The 23,923-nt window shown below is 35.8% G+C and overlaps 1 protein-coding gene across 2 annotated transcripts in view; it reads left to right on the top strand.

Annotated features, from left to right (window-relative positions):
* OLFM3 (olfactomedin 3) overlaps positions 1-23,923 on the top strand; it is a 179,577-nt gene that overhangs the window by 48,792 nt on the left and 106,862 nt on the right. The window lies entirely within an intron of this gene.

Here is a 23,923-nt window from a genome sequence, read left to right as displayed (position 1 = left end):
CTGTAACATACATTTATTTCAAGAAGGAATTGCGTGCATCATCTTGTACTATTATTGTTGTTCTTCTTATTATTATTATCATCATTATCATTACCATTCTTCCCCTTCCCCTTCTCCTCCTCCTCCTCCTTTGGAAGACAGCTGCATACTCAAAATAACAATACAAACTTGACTGACTTGTATATACCGGAAAACAAAAACATTCGTAATTAAGAACAACGAACAGGGATGTGGACTGCCTAAATTCAATTTGCAGTCCTTATTAGCTTTGGGACCATGGACAAGTTACCTAACTTTTCTGACCCTCAGTTTCATCATCTGTAAAACTGAGATAATATTAGTAGTATTTATCTGAAAGGATTGTTGTGAGAATCAAATAACTTAATGTATTAACATAAAAGCTGGGGTAATTTTAGGCTTCATTCTGTTTCCTGTCTCTTTGGGATCATTATCCTTTGTTGCCTGGTTTCCAACATCTTTAAAATCATTGTTTCATGTATTTTCTCTAATTTTAAAACATCATAGCAAAGAGTAAATATATTCCGTGTGGCTTCAATTTGATCAGAAACTGAAGTTCCCCTATATGGTTCATTGTTATTTGTCTATTAGATGTTGTATCACAACTAGACTTGCATTATCGTGTGTCTTTCTGTCTTTTCACTATGTAATAACACATAATACATATATGATCTTAGGCAAGTAACTTTGCTTCTACAAATCTCTGTTTTTGAATTGTAAACTTATGAATTCTATGTGATATATAATAGTACCATATTGTTAAGATCATCACTTTAATAGTGGAGTGATCTTTATATTTGATGATGCATATATGGGCTTTGCATGGTACTGGAAAACAGTTATCAATCAATAATCATATATTTTAATATGTGATCATCAACAGCATATGCCCCATGTACTATTATTGGTAGGTCAGGTGTCTCGAATTAGGAATGGTGGAAGATGGGCAGATGCACATGTAGAATCAAAATAAAAAGAGTTAGATTCATCCATCTCTAGGTTAGAAATGGTTTTTTCAATGGGTCGTCCTCCTCTGTTAAACTGTGCTGAGCAGACACCACCTAAGTTTTTCTCTGATTCTTTCCTTTTCCTCTTCTGGCCAACCTCCATCACCCACTCCTTTCAATTTCTACTTCTTTCTTTAAATTATTAATACAATAAAATTATAGGCAATTCTTACAGAATTAAGAGCTTTTATGTATAAATTTCTGTGTGTATGTTCGGATTCATGAGTGGATATGTTTTATTCTCAAAGCTATATTTTTAAGTATTGGTAACAATTATATAATTCATGTGCAATAATGAAATATAAAATAGAAGTCACCACAGACTCTTTAAAGACATTGACACATCAGAAATTTAGCCACTCTATTATTAATAAAAATAGTAGGAACGTAACTTTCAATGAAATATTGTGCTGGGGTTATATTACCATAAATTATTCAGGAATGCTGCAAGAAGGAAAACTTTTATCTTAATCAGAAGCTTAAGGTAATAATATGCTGCAAATAAATTATAGACTTTTATTAGTTTAACCAGATATGGCATTATTAAATATACCAATATACAATAGCAATGATTCTTCTTTGTAGATCCTTATCAATACATGGTGAAGGGTACTATGTTTCATATATGTCACATATATGAAACATATATGTCACATGTGTGTGACATATATGGGTAAATGGTAGATGATATATACATATAGAGATATATATTTTATTTTTACTGAAGAAAATATTATAACACTAATAATGTTTGCAAATTAAGTGAGAATAATAGAAAATAGTATATCTACAACAGCAGCTTTCTGATCCAGACCTGTTCAATGTTTTGAAAATGATAAAGGAGTTTTCATGTTCTTCTCTAACTCAGGATCACTCCTTATGTTGAGTTTGTATATTTCCTGAGGACTAAGGAGATACCTGAAGCCATTGCTCTACCTCAGTTGATATTTGTATGTATGTTCCAGTGTCAGTCAATGTTCAACCAGAGAAGCAGAACCAATAGGAGGTACATAAGCAATTTATTGCAAAGAATTGTCTTACACAATCATGGGGTAATTCCAAAATCTGTAGAAAGGGCAGGCTGAAACGCACAGCACAGGTTGACTCTGCTACACACAGGCAGAATTTCTTCTTCTCTGAGGCAAGCCTCAGCTCTATTTTTAAGAAAGGTCTTTCACACTGATTGATTCAGGCCCACCCAGATTATCTGGGATAACCTCCCTTACTGAAACTCAATGATTATGAACTATAAGCACAGCTACAAAATAGTTTGACAGCAACACCTCGATTCGTGTCTGATTGATAAAGTGGGGACTGTAGCCTAGCTGAGTTGACACCTCCAAACACCACTGCAATGCTCCAGCATCCTGTTATGGGACATGGGGCTAAAAAGCTGAAAGTTGTGCCAGTCCTTTATGTTTCTGAGCTCAGACATCAGTAGATCTTGTCCATCCTAAGGCACTATATATCAGTCAGCATTGTAAATAGTTGTTTGCAGCCGCCATTGTTATTAACCGAAGAGGAAATTATGATCTAATTGCTAAAAGACTGAAGGTCATTCTTGATTTTCTTTTCTCTGTTTTTCTAAGAACAAAGCACGAATGGAAGTGTGGCTTCTTCTAATGCAGTTCTATTATTCAAAGATCGCTCTCCAGTAATTTATTCATTAACTGTGGGAGGAAAATAATTTGAGTCCTCATATTGCACCACATGCATCAAAGAACAGTTCACCCTATGGCTACCAATTATAACAGGCAATTGTCTAGCAGTAATTGGAAAAATTGTAGCAGGTCCATAAAATAATGGAACTGTAACGGACTGTTCCATGTAGTGATCATGTGGATTACTGCTTTAGGAAGAAAGATGAAAGATGTGGCATGGGGATACACAGAAGGGAAACAAGACTATATAGAAAACCCCTTGCCCCAGAGTAAATATATAAATTGCATTAGGAGGAAACACTTAGTAGTAGCTCTCTGGAACTCAAAATCAGAGACTTTAATTGCAATATTACATTTCTTGATTTTAATCAAGATGTGAGGGAGGGAGTACAGGTGGAGAAGGGTTTAGACCTTTTTTGTTGTTTTGCTTTTACACCTAAACTCTCTACTTACTAAACCTAATTGTGACAGCACTTAACATATCACTAACCCTTACTCTGAGTTTGTTATCCTAGGGTTTTAGATATTTAAGGTATCCCTGGATATGTTTCAGATGTATTCTGAAAGAATATTCCAATTTTGTATATGCGCGTGTCTGTGTAGTATTCTGGTAGAGAGGGTTTACCATTTTCTTTAGCTTCCCAAATATGCTGTTACCCTAAAATGTTTAAGACACACTCTGGGCATAAGCCCATACTCATACTCATAGCTAGACAGCTGTAACTGGAATCCAAATACTACGTTCAAAATCCATGTAACCTAGGGTGTGATTTCATCTCCCTTAACTTTGATTTCCTCATCTACAAAATTGGGATGAAAATATTTTCTTGAAAAGGTTATTGTCAATAATAAATGAGATGATGAATATGAATGTGCTAAATTATGAATTATTTCACATAAGTTAGTGCTATTGGTATGTTTTTAAGGGTAAAGGAGTCGAGCTCGGGACTTCTACTGTGAGAGCTCTTTCTAAGAGCCTGGAAATACTACTCAGCTGTTTTGAAGAAGCAACTAGTACAAATGCCTCACTTTGGTTGAACCAAAGCTGTGCTTCAGTTCTAGTTATGTTTTAACTTAGGTATTTCTTTATCCCTTAGTAGACTATAATTTCTGAAATATCATATACTTTTCTAAAGTTTTTACAATGTTCCTAGTACTTTAATTTTTTTTATTGTTTCTGGATTTTTTCTTCCCTTTATAACATTGTAGGGGAGGACAAAGAGTATAAGATAAGTGGAGTAAATTGAGGAAACTTAACAAGACCTGTTCTTTCAGATTTCTCTCCGTGTCCCTCCATCTTTAGAGACAACGATGCACCTTTCCTCCAGGTATAGGAAGAGCCCCTTAAACATGAGGGTTTTATGACCTGCTTCAGATGCAGGTCAGAAAGTCCTTCCTGCACATGCCATTTGTCACATTTCTTCAGCTTAAAATATTCAATATGTTAAGATGCTATATTTGGGGGTAGCATGTCCTAAACCCCAACAACTTTTTGAATAGGTAATAGCATAAATAAGTGAGGTAAAAAAGATAACTTAAGGTCACATTGGCCTTACCAGCCACATTCATGGACATGAATGAGGTAACTCTTATGAACTTGCTGACCCCAAACAATGTAACTACGATCTTTCAGTTTCTACCTTTGTAATTCTCTCCCAGATGGCGTATTTCCAGGAGACTTCAGTGAGAGTCTCACAGTCAATAATTCCATCTGGACAACAAACTGCCCCATCACTCGTGCTGAGCCACAGCCTGGGCCACCATTTGTCACTGTCATGCTACTGCTTTTCACTCTCCCTGCCATGACGCAGTGGGTTGGGCTCTTTCTCAGGTATTTGCAGCCACCATTCCCCCAGTAACTCTGGCCTTGCTGTGGCTGACCTCCACTGCAGAGGCAAACTCCTGTCAAACGCATGAGATCTGGGCTTTCAACCTGCTGTTGCCTTCGCCTTGCCTGCACAATTTTCTGTGAAGTGCAATGGGAAATAGCACAGTTCCTTCTGTTACGGTGGTCCTGCAGAAGGGCTCCTTGGGCCTCACAGTGTTGCAGAGTTTAATGAATCAACTCTTTGAGTTTTATCTATTGTCTCCTAGGGTACAAATGCGTGTCCACTGTCACAAATTCAGAACACACACATTGTGTTGCGATCACTACTGTTGACTGACAGCTTCCTAGACTTGGATAGTCATATAGACATATTTAGATATAGATTAGATATAGGTGTGGTTATGACTATAACTATAGAGATACAGATGTAGATGCAGACATAGATGGTGACATAAACTTATACATATACATATCTGGGTACTTACTGGTATTTGTGAAATGTCCAGGGATGTGTGTCATCAAACATATCTGCATTTGCTTCCAACTTAACTGAGATTTACTGTTGCACAAATTTACTGTTGATAGACAGAAAGGTAAATAGATAGATAGATAGATAGATAGATAGATAGATAGATAGATAGATAGATAGCGATAGATAGATAGATAGATAGATAGATGATAGATAGATAGATAGATAGATAGAGATAGATAGATGGAAAAAAATTTAAAAATCAAAACACAGATTTTTCAAAGCTCAAGAAGAGGAGAATGTGAGAAGAACCTGAGTGCAGAGCTAAAAATAATAACAATAATAATAATAATAATAATAATAATGTTCTCTTGCCGGACATATCCACATACTATGGATCCTGAGAATAGTCCACCTCTATTATAGTTCTGAAAAATGAGTAAAACCTAAGAAACAAAAGCAAATCCCAAAGTCCTATGTTTTTTGTTCTTCATCTGGTGTTTTATTGGCCCAGGTCTCAGTGTTCTATATTATTGGCTAGAAATTCCCACACCCGTGGGAATTTCATATGAAGTTTAGGGGATGCTTATGAAGTTTAAATCAAATTGAGATGGAAACATAAAGCAGATTATATAACTTTCACTGATTCAATTGCCTGATTCTTACTAATTTTACCATAATTTTTATAGATTATGTATTACTGTTCTTTTTATGACTGATTTAAGAATTAGCTGAAAATATATAATAGAAAGGATAATCACTATATAGATAGAGGCTAGGTTATTCTAAAGTTTGATCACACAAAATACCCTAAAATTAATTTAAGTGGCACCTCCCACCAAAACAAAACAAAACAACAGCAAAAACAAAACACTTCTTTACGACCTTGTTTGAAAACTTCCACCACTGGGAACTTTCTTCATGAGGAAGCCCATCTTGTCTCTTGTTTTTGTAAAGACTTTATTTTTCTAGAGCAGTTTTAGATTTACAATAAAATTGAAAGGAAAGTACAGAAATTTCTCATGTCCTCTTGCCCTCACACATGCAAAGCATTCCCCATTACCAAAATCACTCATCAGAATGGTAGGTACATTTTTTACCAAGGATGAACCTTTATTAACACATTATAATCAACAAAGTCCATAGTTTACCCTGGAGTTCACTCTTGCACATTTTATGAGTTTGGACAAATGCATAATGACATGTGGCTGTCATTATAAAATCACACAGTATTTTCACTACCTTAAAAATTCTCTGTGTGCTTCCTATTTATGTCTCTCCCACCCCATGGCCGGGCACCCACTGATCTTTTTACTGTCTCCATGCTTTTGCCCACCTTTTTGTAAGTCTACTTGATGTAAATATTAATATCTTCACAACGGTCCCAAGTAGGCCTCTCTTTAATTTTACCTTTTGCAACAACACACATTGAATCTCTCCTTATCCACATGATAGTCTTCCAAATACTTGAAGACAGATATCATGTGCCTTCTGAGTTTTATCCTCTCTGTCAACTGTTCCAAAAACCCCTTATCGTCACTTTCATGAAGATATACCCAAGTTTATTTATTTGTACAATTGTGAGTCCTGGAGAGTATGGGCTATGTATAAACATGTTTCCAGGCCCAGCGTGTTTGACCACTAAGGATCAATGAGCATATTTGTTGGATGAACAAATAAATGAAAGAATCTTTCAAAATACTCTTCTAATATAAATTATCTTTAACAATTTACTTCCCTAAATAATACGATATCTTCATCCAATTTTAGTTTCCAAAGGAGACTACAGTTAAATAAACAAATAAATAAATTAGTTTCTTGGGAATAAAAATTCTAAGAGATTTAGTATATAAGCTGCTGTCTTTTTATCTGGCTGTAGTACTGGATGGTGTTCGTGCCAGCCTGGAATTGCTTACCATCTAAAGAAGGGTTTTTTTTAATTATCATTTATTTTTAAAGTATTGCAAGGATTTACAAAATGAGGCCTACCCTGGCATTAGGATTTACAAGAACTACTAAAATTAAGGCGACCGAATAAAACAAGGACAGAAAGAACCACCCCTCTCTCCAGTACTAGTCTCTCAGCAGTCACTCCAGGTGTGTGGGAAGTTTACCCTAGACAGAGAGAGACAGGCATCTGGGATTTATCTTGCCTTATATGTTGATTCTCAGCATGGGAGGAGGATTTGGATGAGTACTTGATAGAGACACTCCAATTCTCTCCAGCCTCAGAGGAACTTGTTGCAAATACCTTGAGAGAGGCAGCTGTAATAAACTGAGAGAGTGGGACTAATAAGAGTTTCCTCTAATGTATCCCAGGGAGCAATATCAGAAACTGAGTAAATGGGAAAACTCAGCAGGGACCCCAATAACTTTTAACACAAGTGGGACAAAGCTTCCCTCCCTCTTTAGCAAAAGCAGCATGTGCTGTGATGTGCATAACATTAAGGAACTTTTGTGCTGATGATCTTGATGGGACTAGAAACTGTCAAGTCAACACTTAGCGGGCCAGGTAAAGACTGAGTCACAAAGTGGGCCACCAGGAAACAGAGCAAAGATATCCAAAATGAAAATAGGTATGTGAAATAAGTGTGTGTAGATAAGTATAGAAAATTATAAATATGAAGTCCAGAATCAGACTTACTAAATTCAAATCATCTATGACTTACTAGCTGAGCAATACTGGATAAGACCTTAACTTCTGTTCTTCACTTTATCTGTAAATTGAGATAACAATAGCATCTATATAATAGTTTTGTTGTTAAGTACTACATAAATTTATTTAAAGTGTCTGCATATAGTGAGCACTCAATAAACAGTACCTATTATTAGTATTATTAAAACAATCCAAATCTTCCATTATAGTGACTAAGTTGAGTAAAATGGTAAAACAATCCATTGTAATAATAAGCAGCCATTAAATAATAGAAAACGGGGAAATGCCCATCCATCCAGCCATCCGTTCACCCATTTTTCACATTTGAATAGCTGTCATATATCAAATATTGTTTAAAATTTTTTGCCATAACTTTCCTTAAACAAAAGAAAGCTGGATTTTATTTTTCTCCAACACTGCCAGCTTCCTAGACTAGGGAATAATTTAGCATGGGAATGAATGTAGAGCAAAGAGAAAGATATTTCTCAATATAGAAAAATGACATATATTTGGCAGTTGTCACCTGAATCCAAGTAGCATGAGAGAGAGTTTTGAGAAATTAGGAGTATAAAAAGTGATGGTTCTAGAGAGCAAGCCCCAATAAGATAATGGTTAGCTGAAATCAGGAAGAACATGAAACACAAGAAACTCTCCCAGGAGAATATATAGTTGATGGGAGTTTAGGTACTAATAGCTAATTATCTAATATTCAGTTTTATTTCCTGTTCTGTGTGTTGTGGAGTGCATACTCCACAACCTTCATCTAAGCCTCTAATGAACACAACTTTGTGTTAGTGTTGCTTTGGGTAATTGAAGGAAATATGAATCTGTTCCAAGTTTGGATCTATATGGCACAGACAGGAGGATGCAATCATGGAGGCAGAATACAAGGAATTTCAGATTTGAGCATTAATGGAAAACTGGAGTAAATACTACACATTCTAGATAATTTGCAGAACCTCTGAGAAGCTACTGGAATTGCTACCCTCTGAGTAGTGGAATTGAGCCATTTTATTAATGACTAAAGGGTAGGATCTTCCCATTTAGCTGGAAAACTAGGGGTAGGAACATTCATAAGCATCCAGGGGACATTTTTGTAAGTACTTATACGGAGGTGAGCATACAGAGGAAATGTTCTTAACTTTGAAGGAGGGAGCGTGAGTCACAGGGAATATGTCCTAAGACACAATGACATTGAAATATTTGGGGAGGTAGGTGGGAATTACTCTAAGGAAAAGCAGTGTATTTATATCATGTAAATAACATGAAAAAAGACTCAGAAACATGAGCGAGCATAAGTGACTTCGTACGTAATACTTCATATAAACAGCTGATCATAACACATGATTCCTATTTGTTTTATGGGAAAAGAACTTTGTAAAATAGGTTATAAAATAGGTTATATACAGAAAAATATTTAGAAAACAATGTGCCTGGGGGCATTGGATTATGTTATTTCTGAATTATTTCCATTCCAAATTGGAAGGGAGTGTCTCTTACCCTAAACCTTCAGACGATTCCATCCCCCAGTCTTTGAGTCTTCTAGTCAAGATCCCCAACATTATGGAGTTGAAACAGTCCATCTGCCCTGTAACCTGTCTCAATGTCTGACCTATAGTAACCATAAAAGATAATACATGATGTGATTGCTCTAACCCATTAAGTTCTAGCGTAACTGGTTATGTAATCAGAGTAACCAGAACAATACATTTAAATATTTACGAGGACTAACCAAGAAATCTAGCAACATGTGGTCACCATATCTGCCAACTATGTAGTTATTATATTTATACAGAGCTTACTGTAGTCATGTCTATTTTCTCATTTAAAAAAATACAATACAGTAATACAGTAAATACAAGTGCCAAATCTAGAGTCTGACTACCTGGGTTTGGAATCTACCTTGCCACTCACTAGCTGTGTAACTTCGTAAGAATTAATTAAACTCTGTAAGTTTGTTTCTTCATCTATATAATGACTATAATCATAGTGCCAACCTCAGAGAGTTGTGATGATGGTGTAGGGAAATATAACATGTAAAGTCTTCCCAACTTGACTGGAATAGAGTAAGCACTTATTAACTCACTGAATGTTAGCTATGATTACTATAGTATTCTTTGATTTGCTCAACAATACTACAGTATTGTTGAGCAAATGAAGGGTGAATATTAGTCCAAATTTATAAGTAAGAAATTGAAGCTCAAGGAGATTGAATGTTTTGCTCAGGGACACACAGCTAATAGATAGCAAAGCTGGAAATCAAATCTGAGTCTTGTGACTTCAGATCCTATTTTAAAATGCATACTCCTGAATCTCACAACAGCCTTACTGCATCAGACTGGAGGGTGAGCCCATAATCTAATTTAAGCATGAATAAAAGAGGTTCTTACACACAGTTCGGAAACCACTACAACCAGTCAATATAGAGAATATAGGGTTTCCACACAAAAAATTAAATATCTTTTATTTCTTTGAAAGCTTTACAGTAGGAGAGAGAAATCATTCTGCACTTTTCATATATGTAAAATAATCTCTGCCATGAGATCTCCCAAGTACTTTAATACTTTCATGCCCTGTGAAAAACAATTGTTCCATTGTTGTAGACTGCCCTTAGTTGACCATCTGAGAACAAGAAGATGAGCTTGTCCCCAGGTGACAGGCTGCCCTGCTGTTTTTTGGCAAAGATAAATTGCCATAAGTGTTTTGAATTTCTTTATCTGGCTGCCCACAGAGCTACAGAAAGTTTCTTGTGCCTGCTTTCCTGAGGCGGGCCGAACTCCAGTAACCCCAGTGGTCTGCCAAGTATTATTAGGAGATGCACTTGATGAGATCCCCATAAGCTATATTAGGGGCACAAGGCAAAACACCTGTGGATTCTGGCAAGCATAAGCAGCCTTTTATCTTTTCCCACTTCTCATTAAGGACGAGGAATCTGCTCCATATGGCTATGGGCACCATCATCTCACTTTGCCTGTGAACTCTAACTCTGACTTTATTGTGTATTCTATTTGTGACTGCTAGTGCAGTAATACATGAACCGTCATTGCACTGGCAATGGAGGCAATGGGAGGGGGACACAAGGAAGGAGGTGCTCATGGAGGGACACTCTTCAGAACTGTGTAAGCAGTGGGAAAGGGAAGAGACAGAGGAAGGTACAGGAAGGTAATTTCTCCCCATAGGGAGGGTTGCTTTGCATAAAGGTCCTAAGCAATAGAAGGAAAAAAAGAACTCTTTTGCGGGGGAGAGGGACAAGTGCAACTTTACAAGAACGCAGTTCCTTAGAATGGGATAAAAATATGAATTTGGTGAGGGTCATGACGAGCTTATTATTGAAATAGAGGGAGAGTTGTTTTCATTTTTGCTGATATGGTTTGGAGATAAGACAAAAACTCCTTGAAAGTGACCTGAAACAAAAAGACCTCTTAAATATTTCCAAATACTAGTTGAAAACCTGCTTTGCGTGGGGTTTATTTGAGTTAGTAATATTCACCATTAATTATAGAAAGTAATTACACACAAAACATCGCGTTGTGTGAAATCCTCTGAGATCTTGTAATACACATATTCCCACTGATATAAATGCTTCCTTTAGGTCTCATTATTTTGGCAATCCCTTGAAAAGCGAAAACAGAATTGGTTGCTGTGTGTAAAAATGCAGAAGCACTGGCTCCTGGATCAGCCATTTACTAACTGCCTACTCTTGGGACAATTATTCAAATACCCTAAGCTTTCATTTTCTCATCTGTAAATACGGATTGTAATGGCAGCCTCTTCTGTGAAGAGTTTCCAGAGCTCCCTTTTGTGGAATTGACGACACTTTCTTTTAAAGCCCAACTGTAACCTACAAGTCCTTTTTATCAGAGCACCTACCATACTTTCTGCCCCCACCCACACTCTACATTGTACAACTGTACAACCAAGCAAACAGTGAACACTCCGTACATAGTTTCACATGAATAAACGAGAAAAAGCATGTGTAAAAACACTTATGAAGTACCTTCTATTACCATCATTTTACATAACACGAAGCTGAAGCTACAAATGGTTAAACAATTTGCCTAAGATCCAGAATTAGAAGGTGGAAAGGCCAGATTTAAACCTCAGTTTTACATCCTCTCATTCTACCAGGCAGACTTCAACATGATGTAGTTTCCATTCAGGAAGGTCACAGAGCTTTTTATGCTTTGCCTATGGCCACTATTACACTCTTCCTTGCACTATGAGATTCCAGTTACTTGCCTTATTTGTGAACTCAATTCAAGATTCCTTAAGGACAAGAACTCACATTTGTGATCTTTGTATTTGAATCCGTAATGCCTAGTTTAATAAATATTTGTTGAATTGAGAAATAGAACTTTCTAAGGAGATTCCAGCAATCCCTCTGGGTTGGTTGAACTGTGGTTCTATCTATGACAGGGAAAGGATGACATGATTTTCAGCAGGATTATTATGCCTCTTTTATAGCAAATTCAAGGTCCCTCCCATTCTCTTACATCCATCATAAAATTTTATGTAGTTTCTACACAAATATCACCTTTTCCCCCTCCGTGGTTTGTGTATTCCATTTTGTCTCATAGTTTTGAAGAATTATTAGAAACTGAAATAATTTCTCGTAACTTTATGTTCTGCTGAAGATCTTTCCTACGCGTACCTCATAATTTGTAAGCAATCTTGAAAAACAATCTTAGAACATGTAGAACCAAGCAAGAGAGCATTATTGGCATTATTTATTTTTGAAAAATACATTTAAAAAATTCTATTCTCCAATTTTCTGATAATTTTGGATATTCCAGATGAATTTCAAATAAACTTTATTTTGTGTGGCAGAAAGTTTGAATTGTACTATTATGATCCATGCATGTAATAGCTTAAATTTGATTTTATAGAGCCCTGAATGGTTTCCTAAGCTAGTTTTAATTCATTTGAATTATCTGAATTGGAGGTCCATTAACTTTCATTAGGCTGTCTCAGGAGCTGACTGCTGGCGAAGTGCCAAACTCCTTGAGCCTGAGGGGTAGAGATAGATGAGAGACTGACAGAGTGGAGAGACCAGAAATAAAGGTAAACCACCAAGAGCCGAGCCCACTTACTCTCTGCATTCAAACGAACAAGACTGCAATTCAGCTAGTACTTTCAGCATTAAATAATCAGGATCCAAGAACACAGTGGAATGCAAGAGATGGGTTTCCCAAGATGCCTGTATGTTTGGAGTATACTTTTGGTAGGGCTTGGCATGATTCTCAACGCTTCCCAATTTTGCTCATCCAAATGAAGCAAAGAAACGAAAAGGTGATTACACTGGGAGTGCTCATGACATTTTACAGTGCCAGGATGATGGAATATCTGCTTAGTTAAGAAGTTTTACCTGCACAGTTGCTGCTGCTAAGAATCCATCACTAATGAGTTCAGGCCCATATATCATACCTAGAAAGTGTGTGACAGGTTTGAGTACCATCCAAGTCTTGGCATTTCAGGATTATACTCTGATTTCCATCAGAATTTCTCAGGGTGTGAGTGATCTTTACAGAGAAGGGGTAACTGGTAAGTAAAGACATAAGAACGATGGATTATCATTAAAATGTAAAAGAAAACAACAATGAAAGCAATCATGTTTAGATCCAGATCTATGAGAATTAGAATCTCAGGTCAGCCATCCACATACAAGCCTTGCGTGAGTAAATTTAGTATAACTAAGGCTCAGCTTTACCATCTAAAAATGGATGCAATGATACCTATGTTTAGGGGTCTTTTACAAGAGCTAAATTAGAAAATGAATATAAAATATAATGACAAGTGTAGCATAGGTCTTCAGAACATGGCATTTGTTGCTACCTCTGTCGTTATGTTATATCTAAAGTTACCACTTATCTCACTCTTAGACTCTCTGTGCCAGAAGAAAACACCAGAAATGACTGTGAAATTCTAAAACTCAATGGATTTTCTCAAGTTTTTTCTGTCAGAAAGTGGAAAAGTGCTTATGAATTTAAGTAAAAAGAAACACACATCCTGCGCAAATGTTACTGCGTAGATTTACCAGTAAAACATTCTCCCAGAAAAGGAAGACACGAGGAGATAAGGAGGAGCCAGGATCTGTTCCTCTCATTCTGTAGATCTTGCCAAATTTAGTGTGCATTGAGTCATGCACAATAAACCTCTATAATCCTGCAAAAAGAGCCATTCTAGCAAACATAATGAACATGCTTTTTGTTTGTTTCTCCCCGCTGAATGACTATATTTCCAAAGCCTTGCACCTGTAAGTATTTTGAATATGTTTATTTCCCACGGCAATAGCCAAAATGTATTATTCTAGTCTAACAACGCAAATGTTCCCATATGAGCAAAGATTTCATGTGGCCTCTAAAGACAGCCTCGAAATTAGTTGTGGTAGTTTCCTTTAATCTTTTCATTTATTCATTCAAGAAATATTTATTAAGTGCTTTCTGTGAGGCGAACACTGTGAACAAGATAGAAACAGAGCTTGCCTTTATGGGATTTATACCTTCTCTTTCACATCTCTTGTCTTATGTTGTTGGCCTACTACTAAGTTTTAATGACATCTTTTGCTAATTACCGAAGACAACGATTTTCTCATACAAAATTAAAAAGATATAACGTAAAATGAAAACTTTATCATCCTCTTCTCTGCACAATCATCACCATCAATAGTCTGGTATGTTTTTCCACTTTTTCTAATTTCTCTCTATATATGTTTATATATCATTTCTTTTTTAAAATGGTATTATATTATACAGGCTTTAATATTTAGCATAATGACTATCTCTCAGTAGTTACTCAATATATTTCCTTTTAATAAAATTCACTGGCTCTGAATTAAATTTAATTTAAAACAAAGGGAATAAGACTTTAGGCTTTAAAAAAGTCAAACAGTCTTTGTAGAGTCATGAAAGGAAATTTTACATAGAGCTTTCCTACTTTAACGTGACTATCCTCTTACCAGATGGCCATTATTCCCCAAATCTTAAAAGATGCACTGACTTTACCAAACAGGGCTTCTTAAAAGAAAACTTTCAGTGCTGTGATAAATCTTCCTCCATCTTGCTAAGAAATGTTCGAATGGATATTTTTTTCAAAGAAGGATTTAAAAAAAAAAAAACATTTTAGATTAATAGGAAGCTGGTTTCTTTCTGTTTCATTCAAAAAATTTGAAAGACAAGTCAAAATCATTTTAGAAGAAAATGCGATTTTATATCAAACCATTTCAGGCAGTTTTTACTTTTCTTGCAATTCTAGCTTTTACAGCATAGGGTTATAGAGGACTGTCATTTTCAGTCCTTTTATCTATTTTTATAAAAAATGAAAGTGGTTATATGTGAAAAATGAAAGCCATCCTTCCTTTGAAATAAGGCTAAATAATTTTTAAAATATTTCAAGGTAGGTATGACTCTCACATGCTTTTCAATTCCAAGGAATGCTGTGGTCTTCACTTACACATAAGTAAATGTGATTACAGTATGTTTCAGGTTCTCTTGTTATTGCTGTTGTCATCTTTCAGAAGGCAATGCTAGAACTAAAGGACTTCCTTTTAAAAATGCAATAAAAACAGTTAACTTTCTTTTAATCCAAAGTTAGAAATCTCTGTTCAATTTCTATCTTTTTATGTACTACCATGTGTATAAACAGCTAGTTTTCAAACCCATCTTTATATACTTATAGACTCATAAAGACATCAGAAATGGTCACAAGTAATCCTCCTTTTTGAATAAGTGAAGAAACTCAAGGTGACTGGGGGAAGACCAATACCCTCAATGTGCCAATTTCTCTACTAGGTACTGTATCTATTTTACCTCATTGAAATCTGAAAAACAACTTGAAATCAGAGGCCTTAGGCCCAGTTCATGATGACGTGTCCAAAGTCACAAGGTGATTTAATTGCAAAAACGAGACTTTTGCTGGAGAATTCTCTCTTAATACAGAGCTCTTCCTGCTATACCAGGCTGCTTTGTATTACTGACTGATCAACGGCTTACATGAAAAAGTGACAGCCAGAATAGAAATGGTATGGGGAACTGAATCATACTTTCAAAGATATGAGAATTAAGACCAGACACTATATAAACATGATTTTGTCTGTGATATAGACTAGCCTATTAGATATAGATTACATGTCATCTCTGTTTTAGTACCATCTCGATTGCCATAGATAGAGAAGGTTTATGACCAAATAGTTCAATGTGGTTGAACATATGGCTTAATTGGCTTAAGCTTATAGCTAGAAAATTATATTTTTATAGCATAGTTCAACTGAACCAACCTAAGTCTTTAAATATTGAACAATTTATTATGAGCAAGAGTATAGTATATTTATAACCCTATACTTAAAAATAATCATTCAGGTTCAAATCCAGACTTTGACACTTCTTTGCCTCACTTCCTATATCCTTGACACTTGGGTCAGAGTTATTATCCTAAAGAATGTGATTAAATATATTCGCTAAATATTTACCAAGCATCCATCATGGGCTAAGCCAAGTACAACAGAGATTTGTCTGAGTCCTCCAGGAGCTTACAGCTCAGTATATAGACATACGAGGTCGGACAATCAAGTTTGTGAACACATCCTAGAAAATGTGCTACATACCTCATTGCTGAATATCACTATGGTCACCTTTGAATTAGTCCCCTTGGGAAGCTATGCACTGACACCAGCACCTAGTCCACCCTTCAAAGCAATTTTGGAACTCTTTTTCTGGAATGGCCATCAGAGCAGTCATTATATTACCCTTGATGTCCTGAATGTCATCAAAATGTCTTCCTTTTAATATTTCCTTTATCTTCTGGTAAATAAAGAAGTCACTGGGGTCCAGATCAGGTGAGTAGGGAGGGTGTTCCAATACAGTTATTTGTTTACTGGCTAAAAACTCCCTCACAGACAGTGCCATGTGACCTGGTGTACTGTCGTGATTCAAGAGCCATGAATTGTTGGCGAAAAGTTCAGGTCATCTAGCTTTCACGCAGCCTTTTCAACACTACCAAATAGTAAACTTGGTTAACTGTTTGTTCAGTTGGTACAAACTCATAATGAGTAATCCCTCTGATATCAAAAAAGGTTGGAAATACTGTTTCAACAAATTCGCGAACTTAATTGTCAGACCTTGTATACACACGATTACCCAAACTCAGGCAGATCACAGAATATTTTCATGGAGTACAGTGAAATTATAATAGTCATTATACATTTGTCCAAACCCATAAAATCTACCCCGTTGTAAACTTTGGACTTTGGGTGATAATGTGTCAGTATACATTCAGCAAGTGTAACAAATGGACCACTCTGGTTGGGGGGATGTTGACAACGGGGGATGTGTGGGAACACGGAGTATATGGGAAGTCTTCGTACCTTCCTCTCCATTTTGCTCTAAACCTAAAACTGCTCTAAAGAAATAAAGTCTTTAAGAAATAAAATAATGAAAAAGCTAAAAAATAAAAAACCAATTTTTAGTGATAAGTACTATGGTAGAACTAAGTACAGCATATTATGGAATATGGAAATATATTTATTATATATAAATTATACATATAATATATGTAAATTAGGAAGTTACCTAATTTACTTCTGTGGAGAATATGGTAATGCTTCTTATAGATAAGTCATATTTAGTTTTAAACACTTCTACTTAATATAGATTAATACCTGTCCATTTCCTAAAAGGTAAATACAAATATTTAAGAAAAAAATTAAAACAAACATTTAGGCCCTTCACTACCTGCGTGTGTTCCATCTATCTAACATTATCTCCCACCATTCTCTCTCCTGTACCCTATAACCATATGCCACTATTCAACTCTTATTCAACACTTTTCCATGATCTTGGAAAATCCATAACCGGGTTTTACTCCTATCCACTCTCCCTTACTCAGCAGAAATGCATCTACTCATGCATTGAAGCAAAATGGAAGGGTTTATGCTCTATTTCACATCTCTTCACTTCTTTCCATCTAAGATGTTTATTCATTCCCCAGCATTCTGTACAGAGCCATACTATAGTTCTTCTCACATCACAGTACACAAATTCACTTCAAACTTCCCTAGTACCTTGCATACCTGTGCATTCCCAGCTCCTGAACACTTTATTTGACCTACACCAGGAACAAAATAATTGTTCATTAAATTTGGACTAACTGACTCCTGTTCCTGAAGAGCTTTGATTCAATCCAAGATACTACATCGACATAACTGCAGTGCTGAATAAATACAAGAGTTTAAAATAAATCATCATGGGAATTAAATACAAGAAAAGCTACCTCAACTCAATTTGCTGTGAATGACAGTCTTACACAGAATTGTCAGTATGACAAATAAGAGTTAATAAGAAAAGCATGCATACTATGCAAGGATATAAAATACTGTATCATAGAAATGGGATCTGAAACAATGCAGTTAATTTTCCAGATCCCAAACTTCAGTAATAATATATTGAACATCCATACATAGCTTAGATTCATATTAAGCTCCATTTTACTCTTGCTTCATTATTTCTTTGTTACTACAGATTGGATGTTGAAATATTTGATTTATATTTGTAGAAAGAAAAGCTAGAGTAATTCTGAATTCCTCTTTGGTTTTGAGAGTAGGCTTTTGCTTCCCTGTGTGTCTACTGAAAAGTCAATATAGGGACCTGATATTCACTACTGTGCAAAGAGTTTGCTATAAACATTTTGATAATCAATACAAAATTAATAGATTCATGTCCTTCTATGTCTAAATTTTAAAAAGCTGGTTGACTTTCTAAATTCCATATGTGCAATAAAAACAATTCTTATCAAATATTGTTTGCATGGAAATAATTTTCAGTTTCAAACATTCGTTTACTGCATTTGGGACAATGTTCAGGTCTTACAGGTAGTATTAAAATTAAAGATATCAAATGGGAAATTTTGATTCTCAGTAAATTAAACTCAACCATTATTTTTCAAAATTTTTATTATTACAGTTTTATCTTTGAGTGGAGAAAAGAAAGGAACAAATTTGTAGATTTTTTAAGTATGTATGAAAATGATGAGATAAAATATTTTAGCATATAAGAGAATTATATGTAGAGAAGATCCAGAAAATTAAGTAAAGAAGATTTACAATCTTAGATCTTTTGATAATTAACTCAATTTTCTGTTTTATTTTTTGTGAATAACTGAAAAATATATACAGTTCATTTGTCAGATTTAAATAGGATTTTCCCCCCAAGCTTTGCTAATTACATAAATTTTAAACAGATTTTACCCATGCTTTAATTACTCCACTCATAAAATGAGGCTAAGGTATATTTCAGACATCCCTATTTCTAGGCTGTTCAGAATTCAGGAATGCTGAAATTCCCCTCTAGAATTTAGTGCAAAAATAAATACAAGTTAAAAATAAGTAATTAAATGGCGAGCATAAATACACAGATTTAAAAGGACATGGCCACAGGAGATTCTTAAAATATTTATAAATTCCACCAAATCTCCTTATATTATATTCAGGAGCAAATATTCAAAAGCAAAGGAATAGTCACACAGGAAGGAATATATCCTTGTGTAAATTTTAAAATTAGCATTCATTGGGGCAATCAGGTTAAAGTCAGTCATTCTACAGAAATAGGCCTAAGAAATAAAGGGCATTGCCTGCTGCATAAGACTACCTGCCATCCAGAAAATGCCAGGACAGAATCTTCTGAGTTTCATGGTGAGCCTTGGGGCCCTGTAGTCAAGCTGCCTGGATAATATTCAGGTTTTACAACTTCACTAGTTTGGACCAGTTACTTTCAGAACTGCAATTTTATCATCTGTAAGTTGAGAAAAATTATAGCAACTACTTTACAGAGTTTCTGTGAGGACTAAATGAGGTATTGAATGTCACCTTCTTGGAAGAGTGCCCCCAAAATCATAAGCTCTAAAAATGTTAGGTACTGTTATTTCATTTACAAATTACTCTTCACATTTTCACAGGTCTTGATTTAAAAGAATGGTTTACATATCCATAGGCATATTTGGTATCTCTGAGGGGAAAATTTTTCAGGAAACAACCCATTTTTAGGGTTGGGTGGGGCTTTCACTATAGGAATTTTAGTACCTCTTACTCTCTAGAAGACAAATACATGAGATCCCTGACATCTATGCATGGGGATAATTGGTTCTAAATGGCTCCAGGACTACCAATAGAAAGGATGAAGAAAGGAGGATGTAAAGTCAAGCAGAGGAATGTCCTCATGAAGAAAAAGCCTGACCTATCCTCGTGAACCTCAGCCAGCCCTGCTTAGCCAGAATCAGGAAGACACTGTTCTTGAAGGTCAACTCATCCATTCCTCTTCAATCCTTATAATAAGAAGGTCATCCTGGAACTGTATGTATGTTGTTCAAAGCATGAGCTACAGTCAGATGAGCCTCAGTTTGACTCCTAACTCTGCTACATAATAAATTAAGAGCCAACATTTATTAAGCACTTATTAAGACTCAAGCACTTTACATGTATTCAGTCATTTTATCCTAGCAAGAACTATATAAAACTGATATAATTATTAGTATTAAGATAACGTAATGAGGCATGGAGTCATTAAGTAACTTTCCCCAGGAACACAACTGGTAGAAAGTGGAGCCTGGATTCACACCCAGGCAGTCTGACTATAGAGACCATGCCCTCTCTTGCAGAACAATTTTAGGCAAGTGACATTCTTAAACTCTCTGAAGGTCAGTTTCCTCATCAGTTCATACAAACTTGTTGCAGAGATAAATTAGATAATGTTTTTAATGAATTGATCATGCTCAACACATTGTGATGTTTATCATTATTCTTATGACAGATTTACTTCACTATGGTGGGAAGGCTTGTTGACTCACTAGTCGCAAATGAAAATGAGCCCAGGCCTTTCTGGTGATTCTAGCATCACTCCTCCCCACAAGGGGCCAAGCGTGAGCTTCTTCTCAAAGACATCAGTCTTAACTACACTTTCCTACACACAGAGAACATAGAACCAAGGAACAGGACCCAGGGTGCTGCTGTCAGCAATAGCCAGACTCACAACAGTGAGGAAGGGACAGGTTAAGGGACTCTGCTGTTTACTAAAGCACCACAGGTGGCTCTAACACTGGCTGATGCAAGAGCCCTGACAGGAGCAGAAATGCATTTAACTCCATACCTCTCTCACCTGGCAAATGAACCTTGATTGGAAAAATACAAACAAATCACTACCTACCAATGTCCAGACTGTAAATTCCTTTGGAATCAGATGCTAAACACAAGCAGAAAAACAAAACAAAACAAAACAAAACATCTGCATGTTTGCTTTTATTAGATATTCTAAGTGGAAGAGTGAGTAGTAAACATATTTTACTTCATATTAAGTTTTGGACTAGATATATTATACCATTTAACAAACATTCACTGGCTACCTTCCTTGTGTCAGTCTATTCTTGAAATGAGATATAAAACAGAAAAATATCCCTGACCTCATGAAATTTACCTTCTACAAGAATGAGAGAGACAATGAAAAAAATAAATCAGTGCAATAGATGTATACGACTGTACTAAATTACCATGAAGAAAATTGAAGTATAGAAGAACAGGAAATATTAGACTAATAGGGAAACATTATCATTTTAAATAGACTAGTCAGCAAAGACTTTATGTTGAGAGTGACATGTGAGAAAGGGCCTTAAAAATATTAGAGAACAGGGGCAGCCGGTTAACTCAGTTGGTTAGAGCGCGATGCTCTTAACAAGGTTGTGGGTTCGATCCCCACATGGGCCACTGTGAGCCACACCCTCCACAATTAAATTGAAACAACTACTTGACTTGGAGCTGATAGGTCCTGGAAAAACACAAATAAATAAAAAGTTTAAAAATATATATTAGAGAAAAAGCCATGAAGATATCTAAGGGAAGAAAATGCAAAAGAGGAGAGAGCATTTGAAAATCTGTGAGTTAGCAAGCACATCAGGAAGGCTAGTGAGATTCAAGTAAGGTAAGCAAGAGTCACAGGAGTTGAGCTCAGGTTGGTAACAGGGAGCCGGATCATGAAGGCATTTACAGGCCACTGTAATGACTTTGGATTTTACTCAGAATGAGTTGGAAAATTTTGTAAGGTTGTACGCAGATGAATTAAATTATTTGACTTACGTTTTTAAAGGATCACTCTGTTGGTTGAAAATACACTGTAGGGAAGCAAATGTACCAATAAAGAGACCACTTAGAAAATCATGAGCATAATCCAAGTAAAAGAGAAATGGTGGTAATGGGTGTGGTGAGAAGTGTTTATATTCTAGAACTATAGTTAAGGTAGAGTCAGCAGGATTTGCTGATGGGTTGAATTTGAACTATGTGAGTCAAGGTTGATTTCAATGCTTTTGGCTTGAACATCTACAAGAACAGAGTTGCCATTTACTGAGATGAGGGATATTACTCAAGCAATTTTGTTTTGTTTTTGTGAGGGGAGGGGACAGAGAAAAGAAATGCACTTTAGAGATCCAACTGGAGATTTTAAACAGGGAGTTTAGGTAAATGAATTTGGAGCTCAGGAGAAAGATCAAGACTGGAAATATAATTTTATGGGTAGACAGCAGGTAGATAATAGTTAAATCTCTGAGACTGGATAATCTCACTTACCTGTAGGTATGAGTAGAGGAGTTACAGAAAGGTAAAAATCCAAAGACTGATCCCTGGGACAATCTACCACCAGAGGTCAAGGGGTTGAGAAGAGGAAAACAAAATATGTTTAGAAGGGGTGACAATGGTTAGTAAAGTTACACAGGTTTCAGGTGTACAATTCTGTATTACATCATCTATGTATCACAGTGTGTGTTCACCACCCAGAGTCAGTTCTCCTTCCATCATCATACATTTGACCCCATTCACTAATCATTGTCACCCCAATAAACTTAAATTGAAAAAAAAAAGAGGTTCAGAAGGACAGGATAGTGAGAGAGGAGGAAAAGGAACAAAGTCAGAATTCTAGGTGTCAAATTGAGAAAATATTTCTAGGGAAATAGAATGATCATTTGTGATCATCATGCTGCTGAGAGATCAGGTAAAATGAAGACTGAGATTTGATACCTCTGATGTAACACTGTGGTGATCGTTGGTGACTAACTAGAACAGTTACTGTGGAGTAGTGGGGGCAGAACATGACTGGAATAGTTTAAAAGTAGAAAGGGAAGAGAAGAATTGGGGACAGAAAGTTCACAAAACAAGTTGTTTTACTTTTAAGAGAAATGGGCTGGTAAAGGGATACGTAGAAGCAAAAGATCTTTGTAAAGTTAACGGTTTATGATTAGATTATTTAATACATTAAAATCTCTTTGAAATCTAGCATTTTTTTTTACAATTTATCAGGAGGAACTAAATTAAAACCAAATTAAGTTCCATTATCTGTTTGTATTTGCCCTCTGATAATAGAACTGCAAATAAAATTAAGATTAAGTTTAGGTAGTTCACATATGACAGCGAACTTGAAAATACACATGTTCAACTAAGTAAATCTATACATTATCAACAAATTTCCTTCCTTCTTTTGAAACCTAAGATTGGCAATATTTCTTTCCTATTTAATTGAATATGTTAAGTATGTTAACTATTGGACTATAATCTTCTTTAATATTTAAATATTTCTGTATGAATACATTAAGACAACATAAATACTAAATTTTTGAGTGTCAATGTCTACATCTAAAATGTAAGATCTAGGTACTAATCTATTTACCATATTTAGCCATGTGCAGTAGGCAGATGTCCACATCCTAATCCCAGAATCTTTGAATAGGTTACTTCACATGTAAAAGGGCTTTTGCAGACGTGATTAAGGACTTTGAGATGGAAAGATTATCCTGGCTTATCCAGATGGGCTGGATTTAATCACAAGGGTCTTTATAAATGAAAAGAAGGAGGCAGAAGAGTTAGAGTCAGAGAAGATGTGACGATGGAAGGAGAGGTTGGAGTGAGATGGTTGGTTGCTGGCTTTGAAGATAGAAGGGAGCCCAGGAAAGCAGGCAGCCAGCAGAAGGTGGAAAAGGCAGGGAAGTCGTTTCTTTCCAAGAGCCTCTAGAAGGAACACACCCTGGTAGCACCTTAATGTTAGCTCCGTGAGATCTATTTCAGACCTCAGACCTACAGAATTGTAAGATACATTCTGTTGTCATAAGTCACTAATTTTGTGGTAATTTGTTACAGTAGCAATAGAAAACTAATACACTATTAGGGGTCTATACTTGTCTAGATCCCTCAGTAAACTGAATTCCTTTAAGTCGGGCTCTGGTCTTGATCATCTCTTTACTTTGTTTACATCTATCTCTATAGTA

Source organism: Rhinolophus ferrumequinum, chromosome 22 (genome assembly GCF_004115265.2).
Source record: "Rhinolophus ferrumequinum isolate MPI-CBG mRhiFer1 chromosome 22, mRhiFer1_v1.p, whole genome shotgun sequence".
Classification (NCBI taxonomy): Eukaryota; Metazoa; Chordata; class Mammalia; order Chiroptera; family Rhinolophidae; genus Rhinolophus; species Rhinolophus ferrumequinum.
Note: the sequence above shows the minus strand (reverse complement) of the source record. Positions and strands in the feature narration are given on the sequence as shown.